At 46.8% G+C, this 14,500-nt stretch overlaps 1 protein-coding gene across 3 annotated transcripts in view; it reads right to left on the minus strand.

The window, feature by feature from the left end:
* The window catches only part of CEP85 (centrosomal protein 85), a 53,018-nt gene that overhangs the window by 18,389 nt on the left and 20,129 nt on the right, over positions 1–14,500 (minus strand). The gene's annotated exons all lie outside the window — the stretch shown is intronic.

The raw sequence follows: 14,500 nt of genomic DNA on the forward strand, positions 1-14,500 counted from the left end.
CATGACAACACCAGAGTTCTCAGCACTCCCAGGGGTCCCTGCTTCCATGGTATGACTGCAGAGAAGACAGCACGGATGTGGCACACGAGGGAGTGGCTGTTGTCACGCTCAAGTTAGTAACATTTCCTTCCATTCTCCAGCCACAGTACTATGTCTCAAGACTCACCAACTTCTGTTTTGAGGACATAGCCCTCAAAATAATAATTCCAAAACCAAAACAATAAGTAAGACTAAAGCAGGATAACACATTTTCCCAATTTTCCAGAGTGCATGGTCCACCTACAGATGACAGAATAAAGTGAAGTTTTCGTATTCTCAATTGGGTTTACAATGTCTGATTCTAATGAACAGCAGCATACAACAGCAAGTAACACCTTAAATCTAGTTTATGTTTTATAACATTTTGAAACAAAGCAACAGTCAATCTTCAAAAGGGGTACTAGCTTACAGTTTCCTAAGATATTCCAAAGTCAGAGTATAAGATGCGATTTTTAATTAATTAATTTAAAGATTTATTTTACTTGAAAGTCATAGTTACACACACACACACAAAGAGAGAGAGAGAGAGAGAGAGAGAGAGAGAGAGAGAGAGAGAGAGGTCTTCCATCCACTGGTTCACTCTCCAGATGGCTGCAACGGCCGGAGATGTGCCAATCTGAAGCCAGGAGCCAGGAGCTTCTTCCGGGTCTCCCACGTGGATACAGGGGCCCAAGGACTTGGCCCATCTTCTACTGCTTTCCCAGGCCACAGTAGAGAGCTGGATCAGAAGTGGAACAGCCGGTCTCGACCCGGCGCCTATATGGGCACCACAGGCAGTGGCCCTAAGATAGGTGATTTTTATTTAGAGAACTCTATAGTTCCCAAAATCAGTCTTTACTCTGTTAAGGATATAGTTTTAAATCTCTTCAACATTACTGATCTTGCGTCCCAACAACTCATTTTTTTTTAAAAGATTTATTTATTTATTTGAAAGAGTTACACAGAGAGAGCAAGAGAGGCAGAGAGGCAGAGAGAGAGAGAGAGAGGTCTTCCATCCACTGGTCCACTCCCCAATTGGCCTCAACAACTGGAGCTCTGCCGATCTGAAGCCAGGAGTCAGGAGCTTCCTCTGGGTCTCCCACGTGGGTGCAGGGGCCCAAGGACTTGGGCCATCTTCTATTGCTTTCCGAGGCCACAGCAGAGAGCTGGATCAGAGGTGGGGAGCAGCCGGGTCTTGAACCAGCACCCATATGGGATGCTGGAACTGCAGGCAGCAGTTTTACAGGCTACACCATAGTGCCAGCTCCAACAATTCATTCTTTCTAGCAACCCTCCTTTCACGGTAAGGGTAGATTTAGCTATTGCTAAATTTTAATCACTTTTGTTTACATCCCATATTGGTTTATGAAGTATAATACTTTGAAATAAGCTAGTGATACAGGCTGAATATGTGTGTGTGTGTGTGTGTATAAAGATTTATATATTACGGCCAGCGCAGTGGAGTAGTAGGTTAAGCCTCCACCTGTGGCACCAGCATCCCATACAGGTGCTGGTTCGACGCCTAGCTGTTCCATTTCTGATACAGCTCCCTGCTAATGCCCTGGGAGAGCAGTGGAAGATGGCCCAAGTGCTTGGGCCCCCACATCCATGTGGGAGATCCAGAAGAGGCTCCTGGCTCCTGACTTGCCCAGCTCCATCCTTTGTGGCCATTTGGGGAGTCAACCAGCAGATAGAAGACCTCTCTCTCCCTCTGTCTGTAACTCTACCTCTCAAATAAATAAATCTTTAAATAAAATAAATATTTAAAAGATTATGTATTGAGGCTGGCGCTGTGACGTAGTGGTTAAAGCCACCACTTGCAGTGCCAGCATCCCAAATGGGCACTGGTTTGAGATCTGGCTGCTCCACTTCCGATCCAGTTCTCTGCTGTGGCCTGGAAAAGCAATGGAAGATGGCCCAAGCCCTTGGGCCCCTGCACCTGCATGGGAGACTCGGAAGATGCTCCTGGCTTCAGATCGGCTCAGCTCTGGCTATTGTGCCCATCTGGGGAGTGAACTGAAGGATGGAAGAACTCTCTCTCTCTGCCTCTCTATAGCTCTGCCTTTCAAATAAAAAATAAATAAATTTTTAAAAAAAGATTATGTATTTATTTGAAGAAGTTACAGAGAGAGGGAGGGAGAGAGGGAGAGAGGGAGAGAGGGGGAGAGGGAGAGAGAGAGAGAGAGAGAGAGGGAGAGAGATCTGTTGGTTCACTCCCTAAATGGCCGCAACAGCCAAGGCTGGATTAGGCTGAAGCCAAGTGTTTTATCCTGGTATACTATGTGGGTGGCAGTGGCCCAAATACTTGAGCCCTCTTCCATTGCTTTTCCCAGGTCATAAGCAATGAGCTGTATCCACAGTGGAGTAGGTGGGACACAAACTGGTGCCATATGGGATGCAAGCATTGCAAGCAGCAGCTTTTACCTGCTTGCCAGAACACTAGCCCCAGGTTGACTATCTTTTATAAGAAATGCTTGGGATCAAAAGTGCTTCACATTTTGTAGTTTCATGGGTTTTGGAATATTAGCCTAGACATTACCAGTTTGGATTTCAGATTTTCAGGTTAGGGATGCTCAGCCTGCATTTGTTTTTTGTTTTTTGTTTTTTGTTTTTTTTTTTGGCATATAGAGTTAGACAGTGAGAGAGAGAGAGAAAGGTCTTCCTTCCGTTGGTTCACTCCCCAAGTGGCCGCTATGGCAGGAGCTGCGCCAATCTGAAGCCAGGAGCCAGGTGCTTCCTCCTGGTCTCCCATGCGGGTGCAGGGCCCAAGAACTTGGGCCACAGCAGAGAGCTGGACTGGAAGAGGAGCAACTGGGACTAGAACCCCAGCGCCCATATGGGATGCCTGCATCGCAGGCAGAGGATTAACCAAGTGAGCCATGGCGCCGGCCCCTGTATTTGTCTTTAGAAAAGAAATAAAAGCCTTCTGAGCTAGGGAGTACCTACTTCTGCCCTGTCCCATGAGAATCTTAAAACATTCAAACGAAGGGTAGAATCAGAAGCAATTTAGAGATCCAAGAATGAATTCAATTTTATACCAGTCATAAAAGTTCTTGTCACCAAGGATCCAAGCTGGATTCATGAACAAAATGAGCAAAAGTTAAGATAAAGATCATGGACTATAGTAAAACAGAAAAGGCAAAAAGGCAAAGGGCATCTTGCTTCCTTAAAAAAAAAAAAAAAAAAAAAAAAACCACCTTCTAGACCAATGGCTTTAACACGCTGTCAAGGTTACCACCATTTTAAAAGAATATATTAGAAAGCAAAGATATTTATTTCCCCAAAGGAATAAAAAAAAAAACACAAGAGATATACAGTCTGTGTAACAATTAGATCGAATTAAATATAGCCAATCAATTTGAGATGGGGCAAATCTGGACTATTTGATTTTTTTTTTAAGATATTTATTTGAAAGGCAGAGAACAGAAAGACAGAGAGATTTTTCCATCTGCTAGTTCATTTTCCAAATGTCTCCAACAGCTGGGGCTAGGCCAGGTAAAAGCCAGAAGTCAGTAACTCAATCCAGGTCTCTCACGTGTGTGACAGGGACCCAAGTATTTAAGACACCACCGGCTGCTTCCCAAGGTATACATTAGCAAGAAGATGGAAGCAGTTTCAATTTCAGGACTCAGTCCCAGGCAATGGGATATGGGATGTGGGTATTCCAGCCAATGTCCTAACCACTGAGCCAAACACCTGGCCGCATGATTTGAAAAATACCTACTCTACAGGGCTGGCATTGTGGCATAGAAGGTAAAGCTGACCCCTGCAATGCCAGCATCTCACATGGGCATGAGGTCACATCCCGGTTGTTCACTTGAATACAGCTCCCTGCTAATGTGCCTCATAAAAACAGTGAAGGATGGCTCAGGTGCTTGGGCCCCCGCATCCATGTAGGAGACCCGGGTGAAGCTCCTGGCTCTTGATTTTGGCCTGGCCAAGCCTTGGCCTCTGTGGCCATTTGGGGAGTGAACCAGCAGATGGAAAACCTCTCTCTCAGTGGCTCTGTGTTTCAAGTAAATAAAATATATCTTAAAAAAAAAAAAGTAGGCTGGCCAGCACCACGGCTCACTAGGCTAATCCTCCGCCTAGTGGCACTGGCACACCAGGTTCTAGTCCCGGTCAGGGTGCCAGATTCTGTCCCGGTTGCTCCTCTTCCAGGCCAGCTCTCTGTTGTGGCCCGGGAGTGCAGTGGAGGATGACCCAAGTCCTTGGGCCCTGCACCCCATGGGAGACCAGGAGAAGCACCTGGCTCCTGCCTTCGGATCAGCGCAGTACACTGGCCGCAGCGCGCCAGCCTGTAAAAAAAAAAAAAGTAGGCCGGCGCTGCAGCTCAATAGGCTAATCCTCCACCTGCGGCGCCGGCACCCCGGGTTCTAGTCCCAGTTGGGGAACCGGATTCTGTCCTGGCTGCTCCTCTTCCAGTCCAGCTCTCTGCTGTGGCCTGGGAAGGCAGTGGAGGATGGCCCAAGTACTTGGGCCCTGTACTTGCATGGGAGACCAGGAAAAGCACTTGGCTCCTGGCTTCAGATCAGCACAGTGCGCCAGCTGCAGCGGCCATTGGGGGGTGAACCAATGGAAAAGGAAGACCTTTCTCTCTGTCTCTCTATCTCACTGTCCACTCTGCCTGTCCAAAAAAAAAAAAAAAAAAAAAAAAAAGCACTATTTAGTCAAAATGGAAATGTTCTATGGCTGTACATGTAGACAAAAACCATAACAAGTCAAAATTAAATACTAACACTTTTCATTAAGCAGGTGATGGAAAGAATACTAGTCAGGAGACTAGACTCATGACCAGCTGTGTGTCCTCAGGCAAGTTACTTAACCCCTCAGGGAATTTTTGTTATTTATCAGCAACAAGGAGCTCAACTTTTTTTTTTTTTTCCTTTCTGAATGGGACAGATGCCTTTCATTGGCTGACCAGCGTGTCTAGTGGTGGGCTCAGGAAGGGCTTCCCTATTTGTCCCAGACCCCCTCTTTTATCTCCTAGGAATCAGGATTCATCAAGAGCGATGAGGGGCCTGGGCAAGGGTGGCAGAGCCAGGATAAAAAACCAAAAACACAGGGTAGGATCCTCTAAGGGTTACAGGGTAAAAATCTGGAGTTGCGAGGCAAGGCAGACAAAAATATCCATCAGGGCAGAGAGGAGGTGTTGCTCTCCACAGATCTCTCCATCTCTGCCAGGAACGGGAAGGTCAGGAGAACAGCGGCCCTTAGATAAGGCTCCACTGGGACTGGGCCCTTCCTTTCATCATCCTAGATGTTGACTTCTGCTTCCTTACACTCCTACACTCCAGGTAGGATTTTTTTTGTTCTAGTTCTTTTTTTCTTCTGCTATTTTCTGTTTCTCTAACAGCTTATTGTGAATTACCTAATGGATTAAAGAATAAACTACCTTGAACTCCAGATCCATGGTGGCTGCCATTGGTACACTCTATACACCTACAGGATCTGGACTAAGTGATTTTTAAAGTCCTTTCTACCTCAAAATCCATGATCCAATTTTACTCAGAAGTAAAATTTACTGAGCATAGCATCAAAGTGTTAAAATTAGTGCTAGGTGTCTAGTAGTTAGTATTAGTAGATGGTTTTTAATTTCCTACTAATTCCTATTTTTTCCAAACATTTCTATTTTTAAAAATAACTTCATTAAGACAGAATTTACAAACTATACAATTTACCTACCTGAAGAGCACAATTCAATAACTTCTATTACATTTACAGAGTTTTGTAATCAGTGCTACAGTTTGAAAATGACTTCGCTTGCCAACTCATTCAGATATTTAAACCCCAAAGTCTTATGTTAACAGTTCATAGAGGGGCCAGCACTGTGGCACAGCGGGTTAAAGCTTATTACTTTTAAGGCTCATCTATTTGGCAATATACATCAGTATTTCATTTCTTGTTATTTCTAATATTCTATTTTTTTTTGACAGGCAGGGTGTCTAATATTCTATTATACAGTATGGATACAGTACACTTTACTCAACCATTGGTCATGTGTGGACATCTGGGTTATTTCCGTTTTGGAGCTATTATGAATAATGCTGCTATGAACATGTGTGCACAAGTTTTTGTGTGAATGCATGTTTTAATTTCTCGAGTATATAACTAGAAACACAATTACTAGGCCACAAGACAACTGTTTAACCTTCTGAGGAAATGCCAACCTGTTTTTCAAAGCAACTCCAACAGTTTACATCCTCACCAGCAATAAAGGTCCAGTTTCTCCATATTCTCACCAACACTTGACACTATCTTTTTGTTTATAGTCATTTTATTGGCTGTGGAGCACAAGTGTTTTTAAATGACAACATCTAATAAAGTATCAATATGATGAGTTTTGTGACTTTAATCAACTCACTTGGAAATTCAGGGTTTTTTAATCTGTAAAATGTAAATATCTGAGTTCCTTTTTTTTTGGACAGGCAGAGATAGACAGTGAGAGAGGGACAGAGAGAAAGGTCTTCCTTCTGTTGGTTCACCCCCCAAATGGCCACTACAGCCGGCGCGCTGCGCCGATCCAAAGCCAGGAGCCAGGTGCTTCTTCCTGGTCTCCCACACGGGTGTATGGTCCAAGCACTTGGGCCGTCCTCCACTGTCCTCCGGGGCCACAGCAGAGAGCTGGACCAGAAGAGGAGCAATGGGGACAGAACAGAACAGTGCCCCAACCAGGACTAGAACCCAGGGTGCCGGCGCTGCAGGCAGAGGATTAGCCTAGTGAGCCATGGCGCCGGCCATGAGTTCCTTTTTATTTTTTTTTCCTCTCTTTTTTTTTTTTTAATTTTTTAACAGGCAGAGTGGACAGTGAGAGAGAGAGACAGAGAGAAAGGTCTTCCTTTGCCGTTGGTTCACCCTCCAATGGCCGCCACGGCCGGCGAGCTGCGGCCGGCGCACTGCGCTGATCCGATGGAAGGAGCCAGGAGCCAGGTGCTTTTCCTGGTCTCCCATGGGGTGCAGGGCCCAAGCACCTGGGCCATCCTCCACTGCACTCCCTGGCCACAGCAGAGGGCTGGCCTGGAAGAGGGGCAACCGGGACAGAATCCGGCGCCCTGACCGGGACTAGAACCCGGTGTACCGGCGCCGCTAGGCGGAGGATTAGCCTAGTGAGCCGCGGCGCCGGCCGGAGTTCCTTTTTTAAAAAAAAAATATATATATATATTATTTATTTATTTGAAAGGAAGAGTTACACAGAGAGGAGAGACAGAAATCTTCCATCTGCTGGTTCACTCCCCAGTTAGCTGCAACCGCCAGGGCTGAGATCAGGCCAGACAGGAGCCAGGGGCTGCATCCGGGTCTCCCATGTGGGTGCGGGAGTTCAAAGACTTGGGCCATCTTCTGCTGCCTTCCCAGGTGCATTAGCAGGGGGCTGGACAGGAAGTGGAGCAGCCGTGACAAATCAAAGCCCATATGGGATGCTGACACTGCAGATGGTGGCTTAATCCACTGAGCCACAGCGCCAGCCCCCTTTCAGACTTCTTAGAAGTATTAATGATGGCCGGCACAGTGGCTCACTTGGCTAATCCTCTGCCTGTGGCGCCGGCCCCCTGCGTTCTAGTCCCAGTTGGGGAACTGGATTCTGTCCTGGCTGCTCCTCTTCCAGTCCAGCTCTCTGCTGTGGCCTGGGAAGGCAGTGGAGGATGGCCCAAGTGCTTGGGCCCTGCACCCACATGGGAGACCAGGAGAAGCACCTGGCTCCTGGCTTCAGATCAGCACAGTGCGCCGGCTGAGGCAGCCATTTGGGGGGTGAACCAATGGAAAAGGAGGACCTTTCTCTCTCTCTCTCATTGTCTAACTCTGCCTGTTCAAAAAAAAAAAAAAAAAAAAAAAGTATTAAATATAGAGAAATGTAGCATAGTACCTATCACAAAGTACATAATAAATAATAATCAGTTATTACCCCTAGATCTTCTGCCCTCTAGGAATTCGTCATCTAAATGGAAAACCAACCAATCAGTGTGGGCACTTGGTCTAGCAGTAAAGGTGCCTGTGTGCTGTACAGGAGTGTCTGGATTCCATGGCTGCCTCCAGACTCCTAGTGATACAGACCCTAGGAGGCAGTGGTGATAGCTCAGTTTCTAGCTCCTGGCTTTGCCCTCAACTGAACCTCAACTGTTGCCAGCACTTGGAGAGCAAACCAGCGCTCACTCTCTGTATCTATCTCTTCATCTGTTCTCTGTCAATCAAATTAAAAACAAAACAAAAAGCTAACCTTGTAAAGTACTACCTGGTATTCGACACTTTGATTTAAGTGCAAAAACAAGTTGGGGTACTGGTGCTCAGAGGTGCTACAGGTTATGGAACTCAGTTACAATGGGGAACGTTTTTCAAAAGCTGTTTAAAAGTCTATTTGGGGGGCTGGCACTGTGGCATAGCAAGTAAAGCCGCCACCTGTAGGGCCAGCATCCCATGTGGGCGCTGGTTCAAGTCCCAGCTGCTCCACTTCCAACCCAGTTCTCTGCTATGGCCTGGGAAAGCAGTGGAAGATGACCCAATTCTTTGGGCCCCTGTGCCCGCTTGAGAGACCCGGTGGAAGCTCTTGGCTCCTGGCTTTGGACTGGTGTGGCTCTGGCCGTTGTGGCCATCTGGGGAGTGGGCCAGCAGATGGAATACCTCCCCCTCCCCGGCCTCTGCCTCTCTGTAACTTTACCTTTCAAATGCATAAATAAACCTTAAAAAAAAAAAAAGTCTATGCAGAGGGGAGATGTGGATTCTTATGGTGGGTTTGGATGCAGCTGGAAAGACCACCATCTTATGTAAATTGAACGGATGGTTACTACCATCCCTATAATAGGTTTCAATGTGGAGACAGTAGAATATAAAAATATCAGCTTCACAGTCTGAGATCTGGTGGTCAGGAAAAACCAGAATACCCAAGGTCTGAGTTTTGTGGTTGACAGCAACCAGAGCGGGTCAATGAGACCTGGGAAGGAAAGGCTAACCAGAATGTTAGCTGAAAATGAGCTCAGAGATGCAGTGTACTGGTGCTTGTAAATCAACAGGATCTTCCCAATGCTGTGACCACAGCAGAGGTAACAAATAATCTGGGCTTACAGTCCCTCTGTCAGAAAAACTGGGACATTCAAGCGACCTGTGTCATCAGTGATGATGGGCTTTACAAAGGCCTGGACTGGCTCTCTAACCAGCTCAAAACTCAGAAGTGAGGGGACAGCATTGTGGCATAGCAGGCGAAATGGCTGGCTGTGACGTAGGCATCCCATACTGGTGTGGGTTCAATTCCTGGCTGTTCCACTTCCGATCCAGCTCCCTGCTAGTGGCTTGTGAAAAGCAGTAGAGGACATCCCAAGTGCTTGGGCCCTTGCTACCCAAGTGGGAGACCCGAAAGAAGCTCTTGGTTCTGACCTAGCCTAGCCTGACCATTGCAGACATCTAGGGAGTGAACCAGCGGGTGGAAAAACTCTCTCTCTCTCCTTCTCTCTGTATTCCTTGCAAATAAATCAATCTTAAAAAAAAAAAAAAAAAAAAGTGATTGGAGGCAATCCACTTCCTGCACACGATGGCAAATTAGACGCATTTTGAGTGTGTGAGGAGTGTGTGTGTGAGGAGCTCCAGGAAGCTGTGTGGCTGGGAGTGGGAGCAGCTTTCTCAAACCATATAAGCGTTAAGAAAACCAACAGTACTGAGGCTGGCATTGTGGAACATAGGGTAAAGATGCCGCTTGCAACACCAGCATCCCATGTGAGTGTTGGTTTGAGTTCCCGCTGGTCCACATCTGATCCAGCTCCCTGCTAATGCACCTAGGATAGCAGTAGAAGATGGTCCAAGTCCTTGGGTTCTTGCACCCACGTGGGATACCTAAATGAAGCTCCTGGCCATTGCAGCCATTTGGAGAGTGAACCAGCAGATGGAAGATCTCTCTCTCTCTCTCTCTCTCCGTTTCTCTTTCTCTAACTCTGCCTTTCAAATAAATAAATCTTTTTCTAAAAAAAAAAAGAAAGAAAGAAATTCCCTGAAACTCCCAGTTTTGTCCCCAAGTTGGTGCTAAATTTTGCTATGAAAAATCTCTTAGACCTCTGTCCTTAATGAGTTGTATTATGAAAGTTAACTGTAAAACTAGTTCTCAAAGAGTTTGTGTGTGTGTGTGTGTGCATGTGCAGATTGTTGAAATCTTTACTTAGTATACAGCTGGTCTTCTGTGTACAAAGTTAACTGAAAATTAATCTTAATTGAGAATGTAACTGGCAAGGAGAGGAGAAGGAGCAGGAGGGGTGGGAGTGGGTGGGAGGGCAGGTACAGTAGGAAGAATAACTGCACTCCTAAAGTTGTACTTATGAAATTTGTATCCCTTAAAAGGATAAACTGAAAATAAATAAATAAGAATAGAACTCAAGAGGCCTGTGCTATGCCACAGTAGATTAAGCAGCCACCTGCTGCCAGTATCCCACATGGGTGCCAGTTTGAGTCCTGGACGCTCCACTTCTGATCCAGTTCCCTGCTAACAGCCTGGGAAAGCAGTGAAAGATGTCCCAAGTGCTTGCGTCCCTGCACCTTCGTGGGAGACCCAGAAAAAGCTCCTGGCTCTTGGCTTTGGATCAGGCCAGCTCCAGCCGTTGCAGGCATTTGAGGAATGAACAAGCGAATGGAAGACCTCTCTGTCTCTCCCTCTCTGTCTGTAACTCTACCTCTCAAGTAAATAAATGAATCTTTTTAAAAAAAAAAATTAGCCTAGTGAGCACCGTGGCTCACTAGGCTAATCCTCCACCTGCAGCGCCGGCACCCCAGGTTCTAGTCCCAGTTGGGGAACCGGATTCTGTCCTGGCTGCTCCTCTTCCAGTCCAGCTCTCTGCTGTGGCCTGGGAAGGCAGTGGAGGATGGCCCAAGTACTTGGGCCCTGTACCCGCATGGGAGACCAGGAGAAGCACCTGGTTCCTGGCTTCAGATCAGCACAGTGCGCCAGCCGCAGCAGCCATTTGGGGGGTGAACCAATGGAAAAGGAGGACCTTTCTCTCTGTCTATCTCACTGTCCACTCTGCCTGTCCAAAAAAAAAAAAAAAAAAAAAAAAAAAAATCTCTCTTGTATACACTCTCCAGCACTCCCTGCCTCTTCTGGGGGCACTCAGCCAGATGAGCTTTTTGGAAATAAGCTTGATATTGTCCTCTAGTGTTAATAAGAATAGCCCCTGTCCTTCTGCGCAGAAAACAGTGGGCCAGATTTGTATCTGGGCACTCACTACTTAACCTTATAAAATTTATTTTAAAAAAATTCAAATGCAAATTATGGAAGACAGGAATGTAAGGTAAATTTTCATAAAACTAAGCCCTGTTATGGGCCGGCGCCGCGGCTCACTAGGCTAATCCTCCGCCTAGTGGCGCCGGCACACCGGGTTCTAGTCCCGGTCGGGGCGCCGGATTCTGTCCCGGTTGCCCCTCTTCCAGGCCAGCCCTCTGCTGTGGCCAGGGAGTGCAGTGGAGGATGGCCCAGGTGCTTGGGCCCTGCACCCCATGTGAGACCAGGAAAAGCACCTGGCTCCTGGCTCCTGCCATCGGATCAGCGCGGTGCGCCGGCCGCAGCTCGCCGGCCGTGGCGGCCATTGGAGGGTGAACCAACGGCAAAGGAAGACCTTTCTCTCTGTCTCTCTCTCTCACTGTCCACTCTGCCTGTCAAAAAACAAAACAAAAAAAACAAACAAAAAAAAAACTAAGCCCTGTTGATTGATAACAATGAAGTTGGTAATACCAAGAAAAAATGATAAACGTAGAGTGTAATGTTTTTCTTTGAAATATTAACTTTAAACAATGTCCATTGCAATCCTGCAATTAAGCCCAGAGTTTACTTTTAAACAGGTGTAACCCTGAGAAATATTTAGATTGTACCCCTCTAGTGGGTAGGGATGTATCTTACACTGTTGTACTAATGCTTAATACACAGTACTAGGTATAGTGAGAGGTCCATTAAACATGTGTTGGTTGGTTAGACAATAAAGAGCTTACTTTGGAATGAAAAAGAAAGTGGCAGAGATAACAAGGATGCAAGACTGCAAAGAGGAAGATCAGTGTGGGACACTTTGTTAGATCTTGAACAGTAAGATCAACATAGCCTGAAGGGATCAAGAAAAAGCAGAAAATGAGCCCAAATTAAAGAAGGAATGAGTGCCCAGGTATTTAAAACAAAGCTGTGGGGAGCAACTTGTACTGGACTAAGTTACTGGAATTAAGACTTATTCTATGCATCTGCTCTCCCACAATATGGCACTGGGAGAGGAGTAAACAACTTTTACACAGCTGCCTCCAGTTCAACCAGTAACCTGCAGGAGCTGATCCTGCTCCTGATTGGAGGAGAGCAGCGTGCTTGGCGTGTGGGTAGCAGAGTTGGGATTGGTAGAAGAGGACTATAAAGGAGGAGAGAGACAACATGCACCAGGAACATCTAAGGGGAACATCCGAATAACATCTGAGCAGCCCCTGAGAGGGCCGGCTGGCGGTGTGCCGCTCCCCCACGGAAGTGGGGAAAGTGGCAGGGGGAGCCGCCCTTCCACGGAGGTGGAAGGATCGGCAGCCAACCCGGGAAGAACCAGCAGCAAACCTGGGAAGGGCCGAGCAGACAAAAGAACAGCGCAGGGTCTAGTGTCGTTCCTCCGCGAATGGGGGAGTGACACAAAGCCAAACAAAACAAGCAAAAAGTAGGTTGTACTCTGATAGCACAGTAAAATAAAGAGACCTGGTGACATCAAGAAACATGCCTGAATAGGTTTTAGGTGGAGCCAATCACAGAACTGAGCATTCTCCAAGTAACGGGAACTGAGGATCTCCACACTTTTAGCAAGATTTATCTGACAGTAGAGGGAAAGATTTTTTAAGATTTATTTACAGAGAGAAAAGAAAAGGCAGAGAAAAAGAAAGAGGTCTCCCATCTGCTGATTCACTCCCCAACTGGCCAAAACAGCAGGAGCTGCACCGATCCAGAACCAGGAGCCAGGTGCTTTTTCCTGGTCTCCCATGTGGGTACAGGGGCCCAAGGACTTGGGCCATGTTCTACTGCATTCCCAGGCCATAGCAGAGAGCTGGATTGGAACTGGAGCATCTGGGACTTGAACCGGCGCCCATAGGGATGCCGGCACTGAAGGTGGCAGCTTTACCTGCTACGCCACAGCGCTGGCCCCAGAGGGAAAGATCTGAGGCATTGAGAATCCTATTAGAGGGGCAGGCACCGTGGTGCACTAGGTTAATCCTCCACCTGTGGCGCTGGCATCCCATATGGGTGCCGGTTCTAGTCCCAGATGCTCCTCTTCCAATCCAGCTCTCTGCTATGGCCCAGGAAAGCAGTAGATGGCCCAAGTGCTTGGGCCCCTGCACCTGCATGGGAGATTGGGAAGAAGCTCTTGGCTCCTGGCTTCGGACTGGCGCAGCTCCAGCCGTTGCAGCTATTTGGGGAGTGAACCAACGGAAGGAAGTCCTTTCTCTCTGTCTTTTCCTCTGTCTGTAACTCTACCTCTCAAATGAATCTTTAAAAAAAAAAATCTTAAAAAAAAAAAAGAATCCTATTAGAGGGGTCAGCGCTGTGGTGTAGCGGGTAAAGCTGATGTAGGCAGGCAAATAGGATAAATCCAATTAGATCTCTGAGCTGAAGACCACACCTTCACCACGCCCTGTGTGATCTCATCCCCCTACCTGACCTCAACTGTGTGCCCACCTACTAGTCAGGCTATGTGAACACTCCCTTTGGAAGTGGATAAAGGGCCTGAGACATGGTGAGGCTGGCCCTTTTTCTCTTGCGGCCCTTTTCTGATGTTATGGACCTGTTTGTGCTGTCTTCTCTTTGCGGCCTGTGATAAGCTGCTTCTAACTGCTCTTAACCAAATGCTCACTGCATGTGGCTCTCAACCTGCTTTCTGCTTGGTATGGGCCCCAACTTAATTTCCGGACTTTTCTTTCTCCCTTAAAGTCCTCACTCTCCCATGCATTTCTCTCACTAAATAAAAAGCTTAAAAAACTTACCATGCTGCCTCGTCTATTTGAGCCAGTATTCAAAAATTTTCTCTGAATTTATGGCAAGAACCCACACAGCTTATTAATTTCAGGAAATATTAATAAGTAAATCAATATCAAAGCTGCAGCCTGCAGTGCTGGCATCCCATATGGGTACCAGTTCAAGTCCCGGCTGCTCCACTTCTGATCCAGCTCTCTGCTATGGCCTGGGAAAGCAATGGAAAATGGCTAGTCCTTGGTCCCCTGCACCCGCATGGGAAAGCTGGAAGAAACTCCTGGCTGCTGGCTTTGGATGGGCACTGCTTCAGCTGTTGCAGCCATCTGGGGAGTGAATCAGCGGATGAAAGATCTCTCTCCCTCTCTCTGCCTCTGCCTCTCTGTAACCCTGCCTTTCAAATACATAAATAAATCTTGTAAAAAAAAAAGAAAAAACAAAAAGAAAAAAGAATCCTATTAGAAAGTTGTTTCAGATATAGGATAAATAGTGGAAAGTGAGATGAAGTAACCAGATGTGAAAAAGATGGAGCAATAAGAA

The sequence above is a fragment of the Oryctolagus cuniculus genome, chromosome 7 (assembly GCF_051225735.1).
Source record: "Oryctolagus cuniculus isolate XC-2025 breed Fujian yellow rabbit chromosome 7, ASM5122573v1, whole genome shotgun sequence".
In the NCBI taxonomy this organism is placed as follows: domain Eukaryota; kingdom Metazoa; phylum Chordata; class Mammalia; order Lagomorpha; family Leporidae; genus Oryctolagus; species Oryctolagus cuniculus.